The sequence below is a fragment of the Accipiter gentilis genome, chromosome 21 (genome assembly GCF_929443795.1).
Source record: "Accipiter gentilis chromosome 21, bAccGen1.1, whole genome shotgun sequence".
Classification (NCBI taxonomy): Eukaryota; Metazoa; Chordata; class Aves; order Accipitriformes; family Accipitridae; genus Astur; species Astur gentilis.
This window is the reverse complement of record NC_064900.1, coordinates 6,331,897-6,358,188: the sequence shown is the minus strand read 5'-3', so window position 1 is coordinate 6,358,188 and position 26,292 is coordinate 6,331,897. Positions and strand designations below refer to the sequence as shown.

Genomic DNA, 26,292 nt, shown 5'->3' with positions numbered 1-26,292 from the left:
TTCGAAGGATTTGACATTAACACATCCCATTTTCATTTAGCCTACTTTTCTGTGCTCCATGTAGCTGCAACAAGAAAGCGTTCCTCTTTACATTTCCATTACCTGTTATGCTTTACACTAATAAAAACACTGGATATTATTTATTTGTCTGGCTGACTGACAAAGCCAGGCATCAAAGCATCATTCCGGTGTCACATACTTCAACACTCTAATCTTTCAGAACTTGTAAAGCAATCTCTTACGGCGCTTTGTGGGCTGTGAGATCACCCTGACAAACTGTGATAATGTTGGCAATCTCCGAATGGGTGTTCATTTGCAATCTTACTACAGAGGAATTGCTACATTTCCAAATTTGAGGGCTTGACATAATCTGTCTCCACAAAGCTATCAGGGTCTATCATAAGGCTGTCTGTGACCCAGGGATTTTATGGGGTTAATATCTAGCCCCAGCGCAACTTCATCGTAAGCACTGGAATTAGCTAGAGTATGACTTTCTCCATCTATTCGCTTTCTTTCTCTTTATTTAAAATACCCCTTATTTGTATTTTTTTTTTTTTTATAAAGTGCAAACAACATCTGAGTCAGGTAGGGGAGATTGCTCCTCCAAATCATGACCAGTTTCTTAACAGTTCATGCCAAACCCTCTGCTCCCCTCATCACACTTAGCGACTGAGAAACAATGCAAGTGTCAGGTCAAGCTACAAAGCTATTGCCATCATCTCTTCCCTTCCGTATGCTCCCAGTACTGGCAGTCTCTGGGCTGCAGTCCACAGGATATCCACAATTATGGCCCAGATTGAGGGAGGGGTAGAAAAATGATGGTACTCTGCCAAGTATGTCAGAACCTAAACTTGATCCATTTTAAAATTGAAGCTGGGGACTGTGGGACAGCACCGCATTCCCTATAATCCATCTAAAGAAAGGAAAATAACTTAGGGTCTCAAAAAAAAAAAAAAAAAAAGTCAGAGTTAGTGCAGACCTAACATAAATAACTATTTTATATTTGCCTCCGAACCTTATCTTTAACTAAAGAAATACGCTGTCTTGACGTAGAAGGAAGATTTTTAAAATGCCATAAGACTGTTAAGCACCTCACGAAAAAGTGAGACAGAGAGAGAGTCAGGCTTCATCATATTTATGAGGGCCACAAAACTGCTAGTGAAGTCATTTAATTTTGAAATTACTTAGGAGTCCTTTAGAAAAGCCGGGAACACAGGATGGAAATAGAAAACTAAAAAAAAAAGTGCATCCAGTCTTTCAAAATAAGTTCCCTGCACAACACCCTTTCCCTGCTATCATCCCCTCAGGCAAATTTACCAGCTCCGCAGTTCCTTGCCGTTAACCAAAGCTCCTGCCCAAATCCTGCTCAGGGTGTGGGTGAGCCGCTGGGACCTGGCCGCGGTCGGGTCGGAAAGCCCGTGCCAGGGCACAGGCGCTCCACGTCAGCGCAGCGCTGGAGCACAAGCTTCACTTTAAGCACTGGCTTGGATATTCTGCTGAACTAATGCTGGGAGGTTTTGCTACGTTCAGTACCGTTTTTACGAAAGAAGCTCCCTTCCTTGGATTACTCCATCTAATCAAAACAAAAATCGTTGAAGATGCACTGTACTTTGTTTTATCTCCATTTAAGCTATTTGCTGCATTTCATTCTTTATGGAAAAGGAAACTCAGTGTCACTAACCGACCTCGGGAATAAGCACCTAGCTGCAATGCTGCTGGAAAATCTTTGAATCCAAATAAATTCCAAACTTCTATTTTGGCCTGAAATTACAGAAAACTTACTCCTGCTCTTGTTGTTAGTAAAACGCCTACTGCTTTTACCAGGAGCAGCAACTATCCCTCGTGCCTCTTTAATCCTTCAGAAAAGCGTGTGCAGCTTTGGAAGCCCAAGGTAAACGTTTTACTGTGTGTATTATCTTACTGAACTCAGTAGGATGCATGGATATAAAAACCAAAGGCTGCATGAAAAGACAGCACAAAGATCCGTGGGCTTCAAAAGGTTAAACAGCCTCACTAATAGGAACACCGCAGATGGGACAGTCCTGAACACAGCAACGAAAATATGTGCTTTTCCTTCCTAAAACTCCCTTCTCGAGGGCTAATGTTTTTATTTTACAGTAAGCTGAGAATTGGTGAGTAGACTTGTATACTAGTTGTTATTTGACTCTTCTCCACATAAATCTGTTTTTTAAAGAAGAAAAAGTCAAAGGAAAGAGCCCTACGTCCCAGCTAGTGCCCCTTCAGAAGCTTTTTCCTAACTACAACTGAATTATAATAACGTTTCTCCTTTTTAATTTATATTTTTTAGTGTTTTTAATACTGACAATAAGTCACTATGCACCCAAAATTTTCTGAAAAATAAAGAAAACAAACTATCACTGGTAGATCACTACAGAGGGAAAGAATACAGAAGCATATTAAATTTACCATAAACAAGGGGTTTCATACCATGACAGCAATTTTTAATGTAATTCATTTGTCATATAAATTATGTCCCTGGGGATATCCCCTAAAATTAATCAGGTTAGAGAGAGAAGGAAAACAAATTGAAAACTTCTCAAGACTCCAGCAAACAATAGGTTTCAAACATAGTAGAATCAACAATCTCACTGTAAAGTTCTTCCCTCCTCTTCCTCTATTCTTCTTCCCAGGAGACCAAAATCATCAGACGGAGAACCATCTTGGCCCACCACAATCAAGGAAATCATATAGGTTCAAGTACACAACATTTCTGAAATTAAAAATTTTGCAAGCAGCTCTGTCTTTCCAAACTACAAACTCCCTGCAAGAATTCTGAAATATAATTTAGTAAAGACATTCATTGTGTCAATGTGGCTTTTAAGCACAAAGCTACAGTTGCAAAATCTGGGCATGATACATTCATCACACAACACAGAAAAGCGAAGGGGAGGAGGGCAGAAGAAAACAATAAGAACGTTAGACAAATTTTCTTCCTGGCCATACTCATTCTCAAATCAAAACTCTGAAGCTTTGCCTGTTCCTTAGCTTCTCTAGAGTTTATGCAAAAAGGAATTTGCCCGTGTACTTTTCCTGCACCACTCTGGCTTCATTTCGTGCAAGAAACAAGACTTAGCTTTTTTCACTCTTCTCAACACAGCTCACTGAATCGAAGTGTTGATACACACGTACAAAATCCAACACATTTTCTGATCTCATTTGGAATACAGATCAAATTTTGCTCTTCCTGATGCCTGTGCCACCTTCCAGTCTAGACTTGAGTAATAAGGGCAGAATAGGAAGACAACAAAACACAGGGGAGTAACTCAGTCGATGGTGCTTGATCATCAATGACATTAACAGACTGCACTAATGGATAACTCCACAGTACAAATTTCATCTGGATCATGTGAGGGCACAAGATCACATTTCTGCCAGCCCTTATATGTGCTAATGTTAGCAGCGGGGAAAAAATGGTATCAGATAAGGCACGGAGCTGACTGGTAAAAGTCAACACATCAAAATATATTTTAAAAACTGCATCAGAAGAATGAATTTATAACGGATCCGTGCTTTGCGTTTTGAGGTGACAGAGTTCTCGATCTGGTAGAAAGTTCCCAAAGCTCGATTTACTACGTTGTCAAAATATAGCCTGAGGGGACAATCTGACTTACAGCAATTTTTATGACTGGTGATGAAAGAACCTCTCTTGGCTTTTAGATCCCAAGTTTGGCTCAAGATAGTGCAGCAGAGAACAGAAAATCTTTTATTTTATGCTGGGAGTTCACAGTGTTCCTCTTCAGCACAGAATTAGGTTTTACTGTATAGAATTCTCACATACAGCTCGCTGATGGGTTAGAATTCACACCTTCAGATTTTGGGGTTATACTTCACACCCTTCATTGTTACTGCTACTAAAGATACAGATTACAGTGTTCTCATGTCGCTGTAGGATCTGTAATGGAAATCTTTAGAAAATTTGGGAAAAAATTGTGTCTTTTACCAGGCCGCAGCATGTCTTATTCAGCCTTGGAAAGGTTTCAGAGTGCAGTAACCACATTAATTGGGCATTATATGGACAGCCAACTATAGCTCAGTTACTGTGCAGCTTTTACTGTTCCTTCTCATGTTGCTTCAAAACACATTTCGTGTTTTAACCAGTTGTATATACATAGGAAAGCATTGCACAATGCTGGACAATGCTACAGATCCACAGGAAATAATTGTTTCACAAACATGAAGCAATCTGCACAAATATAAATAGCGTGGCCCAAATCTGTTCTAAATTATGCTTATGCAAATCCATGGAAGTCAACTAGTACCTCTAACAGAACAGAATAGATAAGAGTATGTAAAAATATAAAATATGGCTCTACTGTACAGCTATCCATAGGCCAAAGCCTGCCAGCCTGCCATCACTTACATTCTCCGACTTTCCCAGCATGGCTTTACAGGAAATAAGAAAAATAAGAGTATCTGGGATTTCAAGTTCTCTCATGCACTGGAGGACACATGTCCAAGAACATATGGACTTAAATGTGTCAGCATCCTACATCACTCTTATTTCAAGAGTGTTATTAATTTTTGTGGGTGGAGTCCAAAATTTTAATGCCATATTAGCACACAGTGGCTGTTTCTGTAATGCACATGTCACAGGGAGCATATGTGTAGCAATCCGAGCACAGCATTTTAACTTGATTTCAAGCGATTTTCTGAATTGTAATACGCTCAAAAGACGAAGTATTGATGCTACTAGCAGGGTATTTCACAACTTCTGTCTTCACAGTTTCATCCATCCACCTCAATTCTGACCTCCAGGATATCATGCTATTGCAGATCCGGACTCTCCACACACAGCTGTTTCAACAAATCTCATTTTGTTCTATAAGGCACAGCGTGTGACTTCAGGATTGGTATTTTCAATGCTGAACCAAGTTACACGAGTGATGTCTGCTACTCTAGGCAAAAAGCAAGACTGAGACCAGAAAATTCTTTCCCCTGCTAACTTTACCTAAATATCAGTCCAAATCTTCTCAGACGAATTAGCCACTTTACCAAACTCGCAGGTACAGACAGATACTGTGGGTATCAGCCATGCAACTGCTCCAGCTGGATACAGCGAGAAATGTATTGCCAAGGGCTTTTCGGCTGTGAATCAACAGGTGGTTTGGCACCAAGATTTCTACCTGTTTGTGGTTTTCATCTTTGGTTTCAAGACAGAAAATGAGATAATACCTTTCAATGCTGCATCTCAAGCAGGCTGTACGGCGAGCAAGGTTTCATTCCAACCAAATCTCTCTCTCTTGCAAAGTTGAGGAAAACTGCCAACCACTGCTGCTCTTGCCATCAACACGTGATGTAGATGTTAGGAAAAGGCAAAGTAAAGGGAGAGAAGAAAAAGGAAAAGAAAAATATAAGTTTTACATAAACAACAAACTGCACATAATGACTACATCCGAGGACAACAAAATAAAAAGTACTGGCTTTAGTACGAGGAAACAAATAAACAAAACCTTGGAAGAGCTTAATCTAAGAGGTTTTTTTAGTTTATTGGATACAGAGAAATTTTGTTTAAATTTAGTTCCAAGAGATACAATACTTTGAAAACATATGATAAAGTGACAACATTAAAGAAACAAACCTATCATAGCATCGAAATGAACTACACCATTACTCAGAGAGCAGCCTAAGCCCCTTCAACAAACACCCTGCAAAGCAGCAGAAGCACTTACAACATATGTTCCTGCCTGCAAATAGCCCAGGGTGCGAGAGGTGGGTTTCATTTCTTGGTTTTTGAAGTCTTCTGCATGGGCCTAACTCTGCCTTTGTTGAAGGTAGTGTTAACACACATCGAATGCAGTGGGAACCAAATGTGGATAACTGCATACTTTGAAAAATCACACCCAATATGTTCAACTGATGCCATCATTCTCTGAGGACAAGTGTAGGCTACGGAATACTACAAATAATAGAGAGCAGTAGTCTAAAGTAAGCTTTTCAGAACTAAGGAAGCATATTTCGATACTTTTTCACAGATAATTGGGAATGTGCATCTTCAAAATAGTAGTCAAGAGTAGGTAAAGACTGTCTAGAGATCCTTACTGTGACAGACGTTTCAATGCCTTTTCATAAAATAAGAGTTCTTCAAAGCAACTCTCAGCAACCATTAAGCGAACAGCCAGCAAAACTACGCTTTTTGAATTAAAGTAAGAAAATGAAAGTCAGTGCCTCTCCACAGACGTAGACGTAATGAGAATGACTTCAATACATCTGCTAGTAATCAAAATGGGTCCACACTCACCACTGCATAGAAAAGAGGAATCCTAATGATCAGCAAGAAACTTTGCTTTGCCCCAATAACGGTAAAACCATTTCAGGAAGTTGTATGTACTAATTTACCTACAGAAGATGAGGACTGCATGTTTAGATTGTATTAAATCATCTATACTAATAAAGACTGAGCTGAAGAGAAAATGGAACTACCTTATCATGAAGATATAAATGGGGGGGGGGGCAAGAGCCCCCCAAACGTTCTTTTCCTCAGTTGGAATAAAAAAACCAGCCAAGTGGGTCTTTTTTCCCCATGAGAAGGTGTTGTGACAAAAATTCATCTCTCATATAAACGAAATGGAAAATGTCCATCGACTAGGTAGAAAAAGGAGGGGGAAAAAAAAGTAAAAAAAAAAAAGTGAAGAGTCTTCCAGAACCAGCAGTTGGGAAATACTTGTTTTGACTTTTCTTGAGTAAACCAGTTATTCCCAATGAAAATTTTTCTTTCAAGAAAAAGAGTTTCCACTGAAAAATCATTCCGATGGAAAACACCTGGCCACGGCTACAAAGGATCGGACCACTGGCCTCAGCCAGGGGAAGGTGAATGCCAAGGTCAGCGGGCTGGGTCTCAGTCCTCTTGCACAATCATGGGCAAAGCGCTTCCGTTCTCCGCGATGCCATTTCTCCTCCAGCCTTTCTGCCTATGTAGACCATCCACTCTTCAGGGCAGGAACCATCTCTCACTGTATGTCGTACGCAGCTTACTGTAACACGCGTGTTTAATGACTTTCAGGACTGCAGTAACAACAGTGGTTTTCCCTCCTACAGCAGCTAGTTCCCAATACCGAGATGAAGAGAAAAACACAACCTATGGCTGCAACACGCTGCTAATCAAACACTATTGTATACCACGGGGATGTAGGGGGGGGGGGATGCCTTTTCATTGTAGAACTAATCAGAGTTTATACACACAAAATCAGACAGACAACTCTATAGTCCGGTCTTGTGATCTATGTTCCAAGCTGCCAGAAATAAGGCAGGAAAGAAGCAGCGGGGGGGGGGGGGGAACGGGGACGACACATCTCCTGTGTTCATAATGAAAGAAGAGAGATGACTGGACTAAGAGCTGATGAGGTTACAAGGCAACAGCAGTGCCATGAGTTGTTTGGGCTTAAAGCCAGATGTCTTGTATTTCCTTTGATTGTTTCTAAATAATTAATGGTATTAATTTAATCATGTGACCCACCCCCTCACCCCCCCCCCCCCCCCCCTTTTAGTATTTGGCTCTGTGTACTAACACTAAATATAAAGGAGAAAAACGGGACTGTCTATAGCATACTGAATATTGATGCTGTGTGTTTGGACTGCAACAACAGCTGATAGTCGTATCCATAAGACTATCTATCTACAGCACTCGCACAGCGTTTGCACGAAGTAGATCAAGTAGTAGCCTTCGTACTCCATCCATAAACCAGCTCAACTATGGCATATGGACACTGCGTGTTTGAAGTAGTAAAATAGAGGGTACAGCTCTCTCTCCGCCCACACTAAGACGAACCTGCCACTACTATTTCACGTAACATTTTCTGGCAAGCTCCCAGTTTTCAGTCATGCTGGTTTGCTTGAAAGAAACACGCAGAGGAGACTCTGCTTGTCTTGCTGTTCGAACAAACAAAATAATCACGCATCTTGAGCTAATGGTCCAAAGCTTAATGAAGATCATAGAAAAGAGGCTACCCGTGATGTGAGCATTCCCTTCTGACTTATCCACATAAGCCGCTGCTGTTGGCAAAAGGAAATGGATTATGAGGATAATAAGTAACCCTGAGCTCTGGTCTAGACAAACCTTCGCTTGGTACAGTAGCAGTCAGCACACAAAGAAAACAGCAACCACCGGAGGTAAACATTTCACTTCTCCACAATTTTCTACACCAGGGCACTGGCAGCGACAGCGGGAGGACCTGAGTTCCTGCACCCCTCTTGCTGGGGCTGCAAATCTCACGGGCACCGAGTAATCTCACGGGAATATTCTGAGCATCAGGGTTGACTCCTAGGACTGCCGAAATGTAACAGCAGAAATCCTGAACGAATGAAGACTAATGAAGGCAGCTCCCTACTCCCTACATGCACATGTACTCAGTGAAAATGTCTGCCCGTCCTCCTACATACTACAGCGTACTCTCAGCTCCCCTACTCAAGTCTCCAGTCCCACCCATCTCATCTACCCTCTTTTTCCTACCACATTTCCACTTACCTTGAATCCCAGGGCACCTACCATCAGATAGTATTAAATGGGGTAGCTGTAAGGTAACGGAAGGGAGAAAGAAACCTGACAGCTTGGAGCAGACCCTTGCTTTGGCCAGCAATGCCCCAGACTTCTGGAGGTAAGGACAAAGTGACACAAGGCCTTCACGGATGTCAAAAGAGATTTTCAAAAACGTGCACAAAGCTAACCTCACCAAAGAGTACCTGTGGGCAGTCAGACAGGGCTTGGTCAAGTCTCATTTCTTGCATTTTATCCATGGCTCCCTGTTTGGTAGTCATTCTGCAACTAGACTGTCGGATCAAGACCGGCATTAGCGTTTTCTACAGTTACAATTCTTCAGTCAAGGGAAGTGAACGCTGAAGAGTTCTCCACTAGAAAACGTAGTCCTAATTTTCAAGGACTTAGCAGTCAAGGCCTAGTAATCCTACAGGCATTTTTCTCCACCGCTAACTCACCAAGCCAGCTGGGTTCATAGGAAGAATTCCGTTTCATTACATTACAGAAAGATCATATGGGATGTACACCTGACCCTTTCGACTGGGACCAGGGCAGAGCCCAAACCAGCATAGTCCCTGCGCAAGAAGAGGAAGACTAACATACAGACAAAATTAAAGTGACTCCTTCGGTTCCTACCAGCTACCAAGCAAGAGTGGCAACAGCTATACAAGCAAGCAGCACATCAGGAATACCCGATGCCAGCGTAGCCCCCCTTGGAAGTCGTTCCCAGCAAATGGGCGCTGTGGTTTTGAACTGGAATGAGAAGAGACTGCTTCAAGATAGGAGTGATCGCATAGAAATGGCTGAATTGTTTGTAAGGTAGAAACACTGGAAACAGACAATACAGCTGAACAGCGTCTGAGTTGCAGCACTTTACGAACAGCCCCTGTACTCATCTGGTTGTTTTTCAGGATTTTGGGGGGTGGTGGTAGAGTGAGAAGAAGGCATTTTTCCTGTGGCGACAAGGATCTCTGAAAGTGTCTACATGTCAGACTTTGCTGAGAATGTATCTTTTGTTCCTCCTCCTGCTTTATTTCCCTTTAATGATAGCTTTGCAGTGAATCCCATTTGTGAGTTGCTCAAATAAATGCAAATTTTATCTTGTAAGCAATACCCTCCAAAATACTACTACAACTGAAAATAAAAATGTTACGAGCTAAAAAGGCACTGGGTCTTCCCTAGTGCCCTCATCTCCCCAGTGCACTGGACTGCTCGCTATTATTATATATGGAGTACCAGGCAGGGTACTTGGTATTATAAATATGTACTGTATTGAAATATATAGCCCAAGTCCCCAGGGCCCAACATTCTAATTAGAATTACAGTTTTGCAAATAACTGATTTATTTGGCTAGCTGACCAAACTGAGAACATGGACAGGAAAAAAACCCAAAAACCACCTAGGCGTTTAACAAAACGGGCTAGTTTTTTTGTTTGTGGCCATTATATTTCAATTAAAATTGACTTTGTTTCAAAACAAAAAGAGAAACCTTGTTTAGAAATATCAAAACAAACCCTTTCGGCTTTCCAAAATATTTCTTTTAAATTTTTTTTCCCATTTTATTTTTCTTCCATAGTTTTGGCTAACCCGTATCTGAGGCAAGCAGTTTTCAGCAAATAAAACATTTAACTTAACAGTTTTACCCAGACCTAAATCTAAGGGCAGAACTGTGAGTCGACTGGCTCTCGACTTAATAAAAGAAGAGCAGGGAGGCAGGGGATCTGCATTCTCTGAACCAAGACTGGTTCAGCCCTTGTCTTTGTGTCCAAGGTGAGTTATGATTTCTTTCCTTTATGGTTGTCCCTCTGTCCACACTTTGTCTCCGCCGTCTCTGAGCTCGTCGGGGTTAGATGCACCTCCTACAGCACGTCTGTACAGTGCCTAACACAATAGATTGCTCATCTCAACTGGAGCTTATATGATTTACTATAATATAAATAACTGCTCAACTGCAGTCAAATCTCTTTTTAATGCCAATAGTTTCACTTGCATATATTTAGCGGCCCATCATGGGAACATCAGCTTCTTTTTTAATTAATTACTTATTAATAGAGGTAAAATATGAACGGACGACACGTCTAGATTCTTCCTGCTTCATCAATTTCAGCGCTCAAAGAAAGCATCTCGTTTACAGCTACCAGGAACCAACAGGGACATGTACTGAATGAAGCCTGAAACCCAAGATCCCCTCAGCACTTTTGTACCCCCATTATTTGGGGACAAATCCTTGCAGCCCTCCAGGGAAGGAAAGGTAGCTGGATTGAAAGAGCTGCTTAGTGGAAAGCCTCCCGGGCAACCTCCAGATTCTCTGTGCAGGGCTTTGGGCACGCAATTGTCACCGGTAGGAATGGGAAAATGCAAGTTCGGTGTCTGCGCAGAGGTGGAAACAGCTGTGAGGCTGAAGGGAAGAGGGCTGCCTGCCTGCCTCTGGTTTGAAGGCCCCTTGCATCTCGCAAGGCCAACCGGCTTAATCAAAAGACAACTTTAGAGCTCGTTAGAAAATAAACAACGCAGAAATAGAAACGAATGCAACATGACGAACTCTTCAACTTCGATGCGCAGTGCTCGGGGCTGGGGGTGGGGAGGTTTCTCAGAGCACACTTGGCTGTCGCTGACAATAAAGTCAGTCACGTTTTTTAAAACACTGGGGACAGAGTTGCAAATGTGCCCCATTATGTCTTGAGATGTACTCCCTGGGTACGAAAGGTGCGTGGGTTACGGTAAGCGCGTGTGTTGCTTTGCCGAGACCGTAAAAGGCAGCGCAAAGCACAGACGGAGAAAGAGCAACCGCAGAGTATACGGGGTGACGATTCCCACGGCACGGGCCCGATCCTGGGTGCCCCGGGTATCCTGGAATCCCACCCACGCTCTTTTTCTCCATCCTCGGGGCTGCTGCTCAGCTCTAGGAGACACCACTGCCATTTCACAGCCCCTCTGGCCTCCTGCAAGGGGACTGCCAGAGGCGTACAGACGGCACCGGTCGCTGCCAAGGCGATCACGCTCGCTCCGAGGGCAGCGCTTGCAGACGGCTGTTCCCCCCCGCGTACGAGTGCCCCCACGGCATGCTAAAGGAGCGATTGTTATAATTAAAAATAAATCCTCCTCCCTGTCGATTGTCTGTACTTATTGGTCATTGCTGCCATCTAGCCAGACGCATCTCCAATATTCACAGAAGCCTTCAGCCTGTTTATTTTCCCTTTGCTGCTTGGCCTGAAGCAGGGATAAATGCATCCCTTGCTACTCACTGCCTCTGCGGAGACATTTGTAAACTTTCACAGGGTTTTCCTTTTTTCCAACAGGTGACAAAATACCGTATAACTGCAGGTGCTCTGGGGACACAAACAGGAAAATGGAGATCAGATGCAGCTGTAATTGGGAGTCGGGGAAAAATCAAGATAAAGGCAGCAGATAAAAGAGTGCTAAAAAGAGCCAAGAAATGATTGAGAAGGGGTAGTTAGCTATTTTTGTTGCCGACTTACTCTTGCGAGGTCGTTCTAGCAGAATAATTTTGTCTATTTTGTTACCATTGCAGGTGTTACCAGGGGAAGGCTGGAAGTTTATTGAAAAAAAATGTTTCTGGACATTATTGGAAAAGGATTAAGAAGTTGTTGACTCAAGCTAGTACTGAAGGATTTGCTGGAGGTCTGAGGGGCACTGGCTGGTGTTACTGTACTTGTGAAGTAGGAGTGATAAAGAAGTGGTTCAGAGAGCTTCTGAGTTCAGATTTATTCTTCTAAGAATTTGTTCCCAAAATTCAGTCAGGAAAACGGTCTTAATGGAGGCCTCACTCTGCACCCCTTCATCTCCTTTTGGCATATATGGCATGAAATAGGATGAAAAAAAGAATATTCTAAGGAGACTTAAAAATGGAAACATTCAGACAGAGTTTCATGGCCTGGTTTCTGCCTACAATTCAGCTCTGCAAAGCCAATCTAAATTTCCGGACAGTATGGCCATTCACTTTTCTCGACAGCCTTGTTTCAGACCCATAGATCCAGCAACATAATAAGCACGAGGTGAAGCACAATGGGTAAGGAGAAAATAACCATGACTGCATGATAAAAAACGCCGATTGCTCTCTGGCCATAATGCTTCAACCAAACAAAAGGCAGGGGGAGGACAGCAATAAATGTCTGTGAATCCAAATTTCTTTTACTGTACTTCCTATTTCCACCAGGGGAAAGAAGAAAAAGTTATATTTTGCTTCCCTGATTTTTTTTCTACTGAAAAGGGAGGTGTCATGGGTAATCTAGAGCAATATTCAGCTGTGAATCCAATTTATGCAGTGGGATAGGATTAAAAAAGGAACAGAAGGTCTGGATTCTGAACCTGCTCTAACAGTTTTGATTTGAATACAACCCAAGTCTTGAAATGGCTTGTTTTCCACTTCTGGTTTGGAGCTGGTTGAAATATTGCCACAGTAGCACTTCCTGTAAAATTTTTGTCCAAGATTCTCATTATTTGGAACTAAACTCTGAAGATTTTGGCACTGTGAAATCCAAACAAAACTCTGTTCCTGACTCAACTGGCCCAGGAGTCAACCCAAGCTTAATCCGGTTCTGAGTCCAAATCCAGCTTCAGCCCATTTCCATTGTTATATAGATTATGCCATAATACCACCTCTAGCCTCAGGATTTATGATGCCTTCTCGCAGGATGCATATTTGTGTGTAAATACATAAATCACATCAGATAAACAAAGAAGACATGCCAGAAAACAGGAGGGGAGGGAAGAGGAGAGATACCTACCAAGCAGTTTGTCTCTAAAGTGTTGCCAGTTGTGAAAGGACTTGACGTGCTAATATCCGCTCATTCAGACTCTTACAGACATGCTAAGAGCGTGACGGCTGGCAGGCAGTGCATTTAAGTGCTGTTACTGAGGCCCCCAAATATTGACAGAGTGCCAGACTCTGAGAAACTATTGATGTATGCAGCCGGCCGCTGCTCCAGACACCTCTCAGACAGAGTCTTTAAATGTCACAGATTAATGAATTTTCATGAAACGGAGAATGAGAGAAAGAATTAAAAAAAAAAAAAAAAATATCCCACAGCACCAACATGAAAGCATCTTTTATCCCTACACAAAATTCTGCCCTCAAGCCTCAAGATTCCTAATAGATTATAACAGATTGTAAGTCGGCAGGAGATACGGGGTAGAGGAGGTTAGACCCTCTAGATCATGCAGAGCATCCTCAAACAAAGCCAATATGCGAGATGTTCATTTTTACAAAAAAAAAAAGAGGGTCAAGGGCCACTCAGATCCCAGTTTCATCTTAACCAACCTCACGAGTTACAAAGCTTAAGGGCTAGAATTGGTTAAACGGTTTTTATCTGAGGTACAAATGGGGCCAAACTGCAAAGTTCAGCTGTTGACTTTGAACGACCCTAACTTTAGAGCCATTCAGATAGACAGCTGTACTTGGACCCTCTCTTAGTATTTGATGTTGTGCTTGATCTTATCCAAGAAATTGCCAAAGTTATGATATAACATTTTTATGCCATCAGATAAACCAAGTATGCTGATTATTTCTCTTTTTTCATTTATATCAGTGAACTCAAATATGTATGAAAGAACTTCAAATATCATTAAAATGTAATAATGCAAAATGCAGTTGGAGCGTAAATGACAAATCTATGCATAAGACATCACTTAAAGAGGAAGGAAGTGAAGGGATGATGTACATGATGTATGCAGAGGTAAAAATGGGCCATTTATACCCAACTGTGTCAAAAATACAGCTTCGGCAAGCCCCTCTGCACACAGCCACTTGGAAGCGGGGCTCCACGAGCCATTTGCTCCCTTGTTCCCAGCGGCACAGGCACTGATTCCCGCAAGGCTCAGCTGCCCCCACCGTCCCCCCCTCCCCGCCGGGCTGTCCCACAGGATTTCTCTTCAATGCAATGACACCAAGCGGGGTGAGCACCAACATGCCCCGCTCCCGGCCAGCCGCCTCCTGACAGAGGAGGAAAATCCGGAGAAGCTGAGAACATCTTGACAAGTAAAGGGAGCGCTGGACAAAAAGCCAAGCAGCAAGACCTTGTCGGTGGCGCAGCAAGACCCTGTGGTTCTCCACTTACATTTTCGCTGCAGAAAAGCAAACATTCTTCGCTAAAAACTGTTCCCCTAAGTTCTATCTGTCTCTGGCCACATGAGGCCTTGCTGACCACAGCAGCTATAAAATCTCACTGCAAGAACAGGGATTAGCATGAGCAGCATTCAAGAGGAGCTTGTTTTCACATCATCTTGTCAATCAGGTTATTTGTGACTACCTTTGCCAAAGCAAAAAAAAACCCCTTTTTTTTCAAAAAACAAAGCTGCCTTTCTGACTGCGAAGCCAAGTGGAAACAAGTGCAAGAACTCTGACGGTAACCTCCAGCTGCTGATGACATAGAAGGCTTTGGTTTTCAAAAGCCACCACACTCCTGTAGGTTGGCACATGTGGCAATCAACTGTAACACGGACTACGATGGTCAGCCGTTTGCGTTATCCGCTCGTCACCACCCAAAGCTTCTCTTCCCTACCACCACGCATCCCACGACCCCCAGAGTTCCAGCAGGGTCTCCAACACGGTTAGCCATTTCTCATAGCTCTGCAAATGAGGTGAAGTAGCAAGTAGCCATCCTCTGCCGACAGCCAGAGAGAAGACAGAGCACAAGTGCGTGTAAGAGTGGATGACACAAATGACTGATTAAGTACATGAGAAGGCAAAATGTCAAAGCCTTTCTATTCTGAGAACAATCTCTATACAAACAAAGAAAAAAAAAATCAATATAGATTTTCACACGGGGAACTATTTTACACATCATTGCAAACTTACTTTAAAACACTCAGTACTTTTGCTTTAGGACTTTTAAAGAGCCCATCTAACATTACTGCCCCTTCTGGCCTGCTGTTTCTCCTCCCACGGCCCCTTTTCTTTTCTCTTTTTTTCTTCTCTCTCTCTTTTTAAAAAATAATAACTGAGAAGCTATCACAAAACACTAACCCAGCAATTCATGCAGTCCCGTAGCACATCTTCAGCAAAGGCCAGCACTGGTTGTACTAAAGGAAGATGTAAAACCCCTCAGTATTCCCCTTCTACAAAAGCCTTCTCCTACGCCTCAGTAGAGATCAGCTTCAGTCTAAAGACTGAAGCAGAGCGCCGGGTGGGATGATCCCTGAAGCACACAGAGAAGCCCGTGTGCCCAAGCTATGAAGTTGCCCTTCACAAGGGACGATTACCCAGGTTTTCTGCAATACCGACACGATGACGCCCCTTTGGGTCACTTCACGTCGCGAGCACGTGCTAGGGCACGGCGGGCTCGTCGCAGAGCCTGCCTGACATAGCTCTCCCCAAGACCGTGGCGTGTATCCCTGGGCAATGCAAATACCATCTCCTCACGCGGCAGCCAGTAACAAAACTTTGCTGGGAGGTTTGTCTCTTTTCTGGAGGAACAGAAAAAGGAAGCTAAAATTTCTAAAATGCAGCAAAAACTCTAAGTGAGCCTGCTGGGAAGGGAGCAAGCTGGGCAATTTTCTAACTCACTGCAACGCTAGGACACTTTTTTTTTTTTTCCAATGAGCCTTTGGCATTTTAATTAAATGAAAGGACTGAGTTAGAAGACACAACAAAGTCTTATGACTTGTCCAAAGTTATGCAATAGCCTTCTCTCCCTGTCTTCTTTTGCAAATACTAGAATAGCTAAGTCTTGTCCCTGTTCTATTTGCATGCCAATGTTACAACAGCCATTTCAGTTCCATAAATTCTCTACCATCTCCGAGACTGGGATAACAGAGGTGGGAAAAAATTAGAAGAAGTGCAAGTATTAATGGTTACACAAAATTTATCGCAAAATAGAACACACAAAGTAGCAACTGCAAGGGCATGAATAGGAACAAAGTTGTTACAGAATTAAAACTATTAGGTCTGAAAGGGACCTTGGAAGTTCCTGAATTCAACCTCCTTCACCCTGTTTAGGACAGTATCAAAGGCCAACTCCTTTTTCTCATGTAGTCTCTTTGATTGTCACTGTATAATTTCCACCGATTAATTAATTTCTTGTAGTCCTTTCTGATTACCGTTGTCTACCTTCCACCTTTTTCTTCCCCTTCCTCCGTGTGCGTGTGTGTGCACACATCGCAGATCACAACCGCCTCGCGCACCCCCCTGCTCGTTAGAAATCCCACCTCTTCTGCTGACTTACTGCACTCTTAATCAAAAGGGCAGGAGGAAGCCGCCAGGATTCATTCTTCCCCCTCTCTCCTTCCCTCTCCCTCTCTTTTTTCAAATGGCACAAATGTCAAACTTTCTAAAAGGCTGTTTGGCATAGCTAAGTTCAGTCATGTAACGTACAAAGTCGGCATGATCAAAAGGTTGCAGGGCTGCCCACTGCTAAAGAAGAGGGGCGAAAAAAAGGAAACGGGGATCTCTTCTGAAGTGTGAAAGAATGCGTGAGCCAACTGTTGCCACTGGAAACACCATGTCTATTAGCAGCAGCGGTGGGTCTGAAACACGAAAACCTAGGTCCGCATTCCAGCTTCTCCGAAATTCAGGGCTATTCTGATCCTATTTTCCGCCTGGGAAGAAACAGGGATAGACATAGCTATGGAAGTGAAGACTTGTATTCTCTCTGCTTCGCATCATTATATGGAAAATGACTGCATCTACGTGGAAATAATAGCAGTTGTTTTTGTAGTCAAAGTTCCTGAAACTAATCAGACAGAACACAGATTCACACATCAAAAATACACGGTCTCTCTGGTGTTTTTCTGCTGCTTCCTCTCACCATGGTATTTTCATTCTTATTCTATCCACCACCAGAAAGGAGGACAAATTATTCCTCCCTTCTACGTAAGTAAGATCGTTATGATTTTGTATGGCAACTGGTTTGCAACTGTAGGGTGCTTCACGATGGCTAAACAGCACGCTCGCATCTTCTTCTGCATTTCTGATGCAACGCTTCTGGTTTTATTCAGCCATCCTATTTGCTCCGCTTTGCTGAGTCCTTGTGAAAACGTTTGTGTCTTCTTACCCAACGTCACCATTAGAGAACACCCCAGCTATGCCACCGGCTCCTGCAAAATGCCTGGACTCACAGTGGCCTGAAAATTGGTGGTCAGAACACTCAGCATAAAGAATATCTCCGTGAGCTGAGACGGAGTTTCCCTGCCAGAAGATAACCCCCAAAATGTAGACAGAAAAGCTCATCGTCAATATCCATTTAATAGAAAAATCTTAATTATAGATAGCTTTCAGTCCCAGAACAGTAGACGGGAACTTGAGATTAATTCCCCCTATGACAAAGTATGTGAACAATAACCAGAATTTGTAATCAATACCCAGAGGAGAGAGCATCCAAATTGTAACAGGGATTTGGGATTCATTCCCAGAGGGCGTAATATAGATTTGGAACAGGTAGACTGGGATTAATTTTTGATTATGAAATATTTGAACAGCAATTTTCAGCTTTTAATGAAGAGAGGATGTGGACACCACTATTAATATAATTTTCTAAGTCTCTCCATCATATTTTAAGACACAGCTGACAGATCACAAACAGCTGTTCGGGTCATACACAAGTTAATGTGGGAGTGCCACCTAAAGGAAAGTGCACTAGGATGGGACTCTGGAGGGAGGCAGGCAAAGACCAGAGCCGCACTTTCCCCATTTCTAATAAAACTTGCTTACTGCAAATTCTGCATTAGAAGTCATTATTCTGTGTTTGCTGACTTTACAGGGATAATTTTAAGTCAGAAAACATCGGTACGGGAATATGGCTTTTCTCTTACACAGGGACAAAACATAAAAGTGTTCAAAGGAGAAATAATTCTCACTCTGAAGGAAAATTTCAATAGGAGAGCGCAAGGCAAAAGAGACAGAACCTCACCACGTCCTGAGGGGAGAATACAACCCAAGTTTCTAAAGTTCCTTAGAATATAATAAAACAGCTAATTATTTGCCTAGAATAAAGACAACAAGTGAGCTGTGAATCTTACCCCTTTCTGTTAGTTTCTACGAAATAATTTTCTTTCTGTTTTCCTCACAGACCAGTGAGTAATTTTAATGATTATGAGCTGCTTCTGTAGCCACATAGGACAAGGCAAATTTCCTCTAGCTGCATATTTTGCCATTTATGAGTTAACGTAACAAATTGATGTTTCAGGATGCAGGTTGATCGGCGCAGGGGTCAGAAAACCTGGTCTCCATGTCCAGCATTCGGTATTGTTCAGCTGGGTAGACGCAGTATGCAGAAGGAAAACGACTTGCCCTGAAACGACTGATGGTAGTTGCTTCAGAAGCGGGACTAAAGAGGGGAGGAACCAAAAGCCTGTTTCAGCTCAACAAATACTTTATTCCTAACTTATCTTTTTGACCTTGTGAAATATTTTTAAAAGATGCTCTGAATTTCTGAAATTGAAGGTTTACCGCTTCCATTTCATGCCTGCTGCGTAAAACTTTTGGGTCTTTCAGTGAAAAGAGACAAGCCAGCTGGGCTTCCCTGTGGGGCCACCCCTCTCCCCTTAAGCCCTCCGACCCACATCTACCCAAGGATCATTTCCTAAGCCTCCAAAATTATATATAAGTATGCTGTCTCTGCCAGACCCTATTAATCATAAACTTCTTCTTGTTTCATTTCAGTATTAAACTCATCTTGTTCAAATCTCTAATTTTCCACACTGACAGAGGAGTCTCTATACATCATTCAGCTCTATTTCCTAGATACGTTCAGAATTACAAAATTCATTCAAGCCCATCTGATCTCTTCTCACTAAACCTTCTGCCTTCCACTGACTGACAGAGAAGAATTAGCCTTCCTCCTGTCAAGTATACGTCTTTCCCCCACAAAAGTATGCGAAAACACATCCAAATACAGCCAATGACTCAGCTTGCCCTTGTACTTGCGTCTTTGCTCTACAGAGCAGTCAATTTTATGGAGCAGCAAGTCCCACTGATATAATATCAGACAGACTACTAATATTTCTAAAGTAAAAACAGCTGTAGCATTCCCTACATGGCAGGGTACCACACGCTGAAAGCAGCAATACGGATCGGCACCCCTCATTCCAGCGGAGGCAAGAAGTCTCACAATGAAGTCATGCCATGGAGCGACACTGCTGAGCCTAATACATCACAGGTCATTTTCAGTCATTAAAAAGTAAAAATGCCAACCACAATTATCCTCAGTGATCCTATCTAATATTAAACCCAGATGCAGATCTCGGGGTTGGGAAGGAAGAGCGCGTCAGATATTCTCTGTTCTTTCCCTGCTGCAGCGATGTCATCCATCTCCTTTCTAACCCAGTGCCCCAGCTTCTCTCCAGATTTACAAAGACGCTGCAGCTCTACGCCGGCAAAACGCGCGATGGTACCGCCGTAGCAAACGGGAGACGGGACCAGAAGAGCACTCGGGCGTCTCCTTGTGTTTTTTTCGGTGAGCCAGGCGTTCAGCAGAAACGATGATGCCTCCCCCAGCAGATACGTGCCACAAGAATTCGGTGCTACGCGGGCTGGGAACAGCCCCTCTTCTCACCTAGGGCCACGTGTCGTTGCTCTAAGAGGCTCTGGCTCCCAAGCAGCAAGCTCCGTCCCCACGACAGGATTCGGGGACCTGCAGAACCCCCCACTCCCACATCCAGGCTACACCAGCAATTCTGGCAAGTTAATCAAAGCAGCTCCGGCAGGGCACGCGGAGTCAGACGGACTCCGTCAGGGCACGGTGTTAGATTAGTCACCTCCCCAGTCTCTGCCTCAGTATCCCCAAGTGTGAATTAGTTTTTGGCACCTACAAGTTAAGAGGTCGGTAGCTTTAGAAGCAGTGTATGTTAGACGGACAGATCGATATTTCATTTTAAAGAACGCTCTCTATTCTTCTATACTTTTGCTGATTTGAAAGAAAACAGACTCTGTTGCAGTATTTTTTGACTAAAAACCTGTAGAAGAAATTAAGTTACAGTCTTTTACAACCAGAATCTGGAAGGGTGTCCCATTGTAATATTTTCAAAGAGAAGTTGTGCATGCAGTATGTATGTGCATATGGTGTTTATGAATTGTTTTTTAACTTTAGATATTTTATTCATTTTTCCACATGGTACAAGTAGAACACACATCTTTGTTGGACAGACACCAATGCAGTAACATAGCTTTAGATTTCAGGCGCTCAAGACTCAGTGGGACAAAAGGCTACCCTATCTTCATGCCAGGACATCACGCCCTGAAATTAGGATGTGTGCCATCAGGCAGTCATTATCTCACTGAAAATATTCAGCCCTCGATACATTCAGTTATACTAAATGAAGGAAACTGTAACCGCTTCCAGTTATTCCATACAGAGATAAGGACCATGAGAACTCTGCGTCTTGGCATACAACATCCTATTTTGATTTCACTGTATTGTGGGATCTGCTGTTATCCGCAGTTTGTGGACTCCATTTTTTTCTCACTTGCAGTATGCACACAGCCAGCATAGTAACTTCAGTCACAACAAGGTTCAGAAGTCCTTAAGGCAGGGGGAAGCACGTAACGAATGGCACAAAAAGACCTGGCTAGAGCTCTTTAGGTCAGAAGCGGAAAAAGCAGAGATGCTACTGATACCCACATCCCTAGCCCCCCCAGTCAGCCACACCGAGTTCAAAACTCGCTTCTCCCATTTACGCCGTGTGCATGTGTGTAAGCCGCTCTCGCGGATTCATGGAGAACACTGGAAGCATATTCTCTAGGAAAACTGTCTATCCAGACTCAGAAGTGTAGTTTAGTACTCAAAGTCAGATGAAACGCAAGCGTGAACGGCTTAACTTCAGACCAGAAAAGTCTGCGCTGCTCCTGCAGACTGCCATGTCTAATAACTATACAAACCTTGTTTATTTAGTTTCAAAGCTGCTGTTTCATTTAAGCCGTACCACGGTCTCAGGAATCACAGGATGGTGGCATTTAAGAGGGAGAGGCAATGATTTAATTGATTTTCCAGGAAAAAGCTAGGTCCAGAAGCAAAATAAAGTTTCCTTTACAAAAAATGGAAATACTAATAGTATAACTGAGTGCTTTTTATAATTTAACGTGGTGAACCATCATTCTGCTAAATGACACGTAAGAAGGGACAAACTGGTTCAGAGAAAATAAATAAATATTAATTCTGTTCCCACTGGTAATTTAACACCTATCTCACACACCAAGGTCTTGGAAACACTGAGTGCAAAGAGTACTTCTTTCCCACTATCTGGAAAAAAATGAGGATAAGGGAAACAAAGATTAACATTTATGAGAACTTGAGATGTTTTTGTTTTCAGATAGCCAAATTGAAATGCCTATGCTAGGTATCTACGGCGCACGAAACTAATAATTCTTGTTCCCTGTCTTGCTGAAAATCTCCTCCTGTGCCCGGCTTAAATTTGGGGTTTCTTGACACGCTCTAATGAATGGTTAACCTCACTTTCCTGATAAAAGGCAAATGCTCCCTGACTTCACTCTTTTCTTGAAACAAGCCCATATGGATGAAATATATGAACTGTCAATGCGACCGCTGCTCCATGCATTACTTAAACGTCAGAATAAAAAAGGGGGAATTTTTTTTTTCCCGCTCAGGTGCGTCAAGTCCCACCGTGGGGAAGTTCGGCTCTCCTCTCCTGGGCACCGACCTGGGGCAGTGCCGAGCCCTCTCCCAGCAGCGGAGCAGCCCTGGGGCTGCAGGGAGCTATTCCGGCGAGGCACGGTATAAACAGGAGACGCGCCGTAGCTTTGCGGATCGCGGGTGGCGCGCCGTATTTATCTATCGCGTGCGCCAGGGTGGACATCTACAGCTTACGAGTGGGAAAGGTCAGGTATGTCAGCTATGATGGTAACAAACATCCTCGCTAGCGAGTGCGGGCGTATTTGCCTTGCGCGGCTCCCGGCCGGCGGACGCCTTCTGAGCCCGAGCGGAGCGGCAGCCCCGGAGCACCGGCCATCTCCGGGTACGGTCCCACCTTGGCTTGGGGCTCCCGCTCCTTCGCTCCCCCGTCAGGAAGGCACTGCCGATGGCGAGCGTGGTGGATAACGCCGGCGTTTTGGAACCGCTCTCTTCCGAAGCCACCGAAGAGATTTATTATTTATAGGCAGAGGGATGAAAACATGAAGTACGTACGTACGTGGGGGCCCGTGGGGGGAGGGCCGGTTACTGCCAGGCAGTAATTTCAGTCTGAAGTTCCTATGACTTAAATAGCCACTTGAGCTCTGCTCTTGCAGTTTATGATGTCAATAGAACCCCTAAATGAAATTACAGCCTTCTGATACGCAGCGGGGTAGCTTTTCTTCACCGTGTAATATACGCGGCCAGGAGAAATTGCACTATACGCGGAGTTTCACTAAAGCAGAGTTTATCATAAGAATGTTCCCGCTAAAATATGATTAGGCTTCTTGTTTGCCCGATAACACATCTAATGAATCCGGGTGTGCGTGATAGCCGTGTTTTGTGAACGCAGACATATACCCTGAGGTGAACTGGGCACTCCACCACCTCAAAGCACCAGCTATTTCGTTTCCACCGTAATTTGCACCTGCTTTGTTTTGCCAGCAGCACAGACCCATGCTAGCTCTGGAACTCGCCTCGGTTCCAGGAACTCGAAACACGCACAGAGGAAAAAACAAACAAGGCAGCAACGGGGGGATCTAACGCGCTGTATTTACAGGGGTTTTTTTAAGCATGCCTGAGCCTGGCTAAATCTGGTCAAGTTTGCCTTTCCAGTAGCCCTGTGAGGGCAGGAAAAAAATTTTCCATTTTACAGGTGGGTAAGCGATGCATAGATAGAGGTAGTGATCACACGGTGATGGAGCTGGGATGCAGACTCAGGTCTCCCAAAGCCTATTCCATTTCCCCCCATTCTCACCACGTTATTCACCACCCCCCCTCCCCAGCCCAGGACAGAAAAAAAAACCTTCATTTTACCGTTTGTGCACCTTGCTATTTCTTCATCCTTTAGCTGAGGCCGTGACTTAACTGGTCAAATGTTCCACGTCACAACACAACTCTGCAGTTGATAATTAGCGATCTGTGGTTAGTGGCTGCTTTACCTCAGGAACTTGCAGATCCCTTTTACTTTCATAACTTTCCCTGTCATATGACTTAATTCAAAATCAAGTTTCACTTTCTTTTCTGATTTACAGGAAGGGAAATCAGTGCTGTTTCAATGTTGTGACCCTGGAAAGCAAGCTGATGTTCAACTTCTGGAAAAGACAGGCTTAGAATGTAAAATAAGAAAAAGAACTTAGACTACCTTAAAACGGGCAGCGTACTCCAAACAAGGCAGTTCCTTTCATGTGCTTTTACTGCAAAAATTGTCTCTGTATATATAGCTCAAGTTCTTGTACTTCTGAAGTGTCCCAGTACCTATGAATCTGTGTACCTTTATCATTACATCCTTTTCTGTGCTTTGTTCTTGTCTGATGCAGTTAACAGTCGCAGAACAACAAGCATATCACATCAAACAAAATTGTTGTGCAGAAAACAGTGGTTTTGATTCTACTACATAAATATATATTCTCTTCCCCAAAAGCATAAACTGGTGGTTTGAACACGAGTGAAAGACTAGCATTTTCTCTTTGCTTGTGTCAGGCAAGAGATGATACCCTTCCCACGTTATCTATGGGTAAAAGAGGGAGGTTTAATTCGGCAGTGCACGTAGAGCACTTTGAGATTACTAGTTGAAAGGGATGCTGCAACTAAAATGGCTACTGCTAGAAGCAAACAGTGCATCTGCAAAAGAACGACCGTATGTATTCATTTCCATTTTTTAAAGCAACTATGGTAAACTATTACGCAGTAGACAAAGACGCTACTACTAATGAGACAATTTATCATCTTACCATCCCAGCATGTTTAAACAGACAGTTAAAACGTGATTTGAAATTGCAGATTTTCACCCTAATGACTTTAGACCATAGACAAACCATTATAACCTTGGACTACAGTCAATAAGCAGCTTATACCACAGTAAGAAAGACCGCCGATTTTCTCCACACTGCAGTACATAAATACCAGTGAAGACAAGTTCCCTGGCTACCACAGAGACTTGCAGAATAAATACATTAATTAAATAATTTAAACTTTGAGAGGTTTAGAGCAACACAGAGACTCTTAAAAAAAAAGAGATTAAACATTATTTTGCCTTGTTGGTGAAAGTTGCCAGAGTGACAGCCCTTGACTTCAGTATATCCAGAGAACAAGTGTTATACAGGCAGAAGTTTGAAGTTTCAGACATTTAGCACTGTGCTTTGAGAACTTTCCATTTCAGAAGTACTTATGTCTTTCAGACTTACACTGCCTGGAGGGAGAAAGTAAATCAGAGATAAGCTTCAAAGATCAGACCCAAAAGTGTGTGTGGGCGTTCAGTATAGCCCATTTAGAGAAAAGAAAAAAAAAATCCATTATGTTTCTATCTGTGATGTGAACTGCCTGAAAGTTTGGGATGTTCTGATCTGTCAGCTGCTTTGAGTACACTGCAGAAAGGTGATGCAACAGCCAAGTCGGGATCTTAACATCAATTTAGTCAAAAGCTGGGAGCATTCGCGTTGGGGCTTTGATGTACGTAAAGGTTATTTCTATGTGTATGTAAGACTCTTTACTGAGGGGATCAGCCAACTTAATTGCGGGTTTTGTTAAGAGCTGGTGATTTAGTTTAGGTTCAGAGAGGGGTTCCACAGCACCAGGGAATGAAGAGAAAGAGCTAACCCTCGCCGCTCAGTGCTGAAAAAGGTCTCCGGTAAACTTACGGGCTTGTATATGAAAAAAGAGGAGGTCACAGTTCTTGATGGTTCTAACACAAAACCAGATGAAACCGGGAGGTTTTGTCTATCTTTCACTTGAAGTTTTCAGGCTTAGTCAAACTTCAGGCTGAAACTGAAGCAGGGAGAGGGACTGAGAACCCCACGTGGATCGCAACCAACAAAAATATTTGCAAAAATTGCCAAGCAGTAAAACCACCAAATCTTGCATGACTTTACTTACTGGTTATAAGAAAGAGCAAGTACTTTAAGCTGGGTTGGACGTGATTTGATACTGAGCTCGCTTCTGAAGTCAGTGTCAAAGCCTCCAGTAACTCCAGCGAAAGACCATTCAACGCCAGCCTTTACGTACTGTCCTCACGACTTACACCGGGCATGAAACTGGGGAAAAGGGGACTGGACTTCTCTGTATGCCACAGATGACCAGGAGCATTTGGAGAGGGGCTGTCTCCCAGGGGTCAGAGAGAGACATGCTTGTTGATACACCTGCTGAATGAATCCAACTCGAAAGCAAGACGAGGGTGAGAAGAATGCTCCCTAGTTCGTATCCCACGTGAGACAGATCGGTGCCATTAAACATCTTGTTCTTTTGCCAGGCACATGTTGCAAAGGACAGGGTAATACCTCAAAATACAAATATTTTGACTGCTACCCTGTGTTTCTTATATGCCTACTTTCTTAAGAGTAGAAAATGTTAGTCGAGAAATGATTCATTTCTTCAAGTCAGATAATATGGGAGATGATGAAGGATGAATCGAACAGCCCACGCGCTGCCCTGGCCTTCTTTAGCACTACAGCAGTAAAAGATTAACAGAAGTGACACATTCAGCAGGGCAGGAGAGGACAAAAGGAGACCCTGAGCAATCTGGGCCTAGAACTAGAGATGAACATCCTACTCCTTTTTCTTTCCCTAGCTTTCCCATGCGGCCGTGAGCAAATTGCTGCGGCTTTCTATGCCTCACCTTCCCTATCCAACAGCTGGAAAGAACTCTGCATAAGCACCTTGATGTTGGCCGAGATGCCTGGTTCTTTAGCATCCAAGATTTTGTACATGAAGTTCTCCACGGTA

At 43.2% G+C, this 26,292-nt stretch overlaps 1 protein-coding gene across 2 annotated transcripts in view; it reads right to left on the bottom strand.

The window, feature by feature from the left end:
* Window positions 1–26,292, bottom strand: part of ZBTB20 (zinc finger and BTB domain containing 20) — a 458,636-nt gene that overhangs the window by 158,976 nt on the left and 273,368 nt on the right. For both annotated transcript variants that reach the window (XM_049824981.1, XM_049824982.1), the window contains one exon: window positions 5,194–5,292. The gene's annotated coding sequence lies outside the window, so the exon portion shown is untranslated. The remainder of the gene's footprint in view (window positions 1–5,193; window positions 5,293–26,292) is intronic.